The following is a 1,055-nucleotide window of genomic DNA, read 5'->3' on the forward strand; positions in this document are numbered from 1 at the left end:
TCCATCCCAGGGGAGGCACCACATAAGGGGACTCCCTCTCAATGGCCTTTAACATCCAGAGCAATCGATTTAAGCAAAAGGTAAAACCGAGTGGAGAGGGGGCTGCAAACACCTCGCTGCTGGGTGCCAGGGCAGGGCCTGGGCTCCAGGGTCCTCTGCAGGCCCCATGCGTTCTGAGACGGTCTCTCTCAGCCCTGGCATCTCCTGCCTCTTCATCAGAAGAGCATTTCAGGCGATAACGATGGGAGTCAGGGTCACATCACCGAAGATGAAGTGCTTTCACTTCACTGGTGGCTCCTTCCTCGCCCCAAGGGGTAGAGGACTCCTTAGCCCACGTCCTGATGCTTGGGGGACCGAGGCTCTGGAGCTCTTAGTGCTGCTCTCCTGGGCACCCCGGTCCCTTGATCACAAATACTCCTCCACTGTCCGTGAGTTCACTGAGACACTGGGTCCCCTTCCGACTCCCAACGCCCACCCTCTCCTCCGGCACAGGGGCTCAGATACCTGCCCCTCCCCGCTTCCCCACGCCTGTCAGGGGTGACACTTTCAGAGGCTGTAACCTTCACTGCCAGAACACAAGAGGGACGGCGCTCAAAGAGCTGGAGTGTTCCGGGGCGATGACTCAGACCCCACGCAGATCAGTGCCCAGAACAGGCAAAGCTCATAAAATCAGTGACTTCACAGATGCCCAGGAAGGGACCTTGTGCACATGCCCCCAGAGGACGGGACCAGCCGTGATTTGGACCACAGAAAGTGGCCTGGTTCCGTGGCTAAGTGACCTGCCCTCGCCGAGGAGCCTGAGAGGCACGGAACAGGGGTCTGGAACCCAGACAAGCAGGGCAGCAGCAGCTAAGAGACAGGCTTCCAGGGAGGCGGCAGGTGGGAGGCGGGAGGCCGGCGCCCACCTGGCGGCCCTCCCCTCTGCTGACTCTGCCAGCTAAGGTCTAGGGTTGGAGAGACACAGAGCTCCTGGAGCGTTGCTCAGTGACGCGCTGATGCTGAGAGGAAAAGTTCTGAGTGGGAACCATGCCCAGCAGGCATTCCTGTGCTAGTGG

Source organism: Lipotes vexillifer, unplaced genomic scaffold (assembly GCF_000442215.2).
Source record: "Lipotes vexillifer unplaced genomic scaffold, Lipotes_vexillifer_v1.1 scaffold322, whole genome shotgun sequence".
Classification (NCBI taxonomy): Eukaryota; Metazoa; Chordata; class Mammalia; order Artiodactyla; family Lipotidae; genus Lipotes; species Lipotes vexillifer.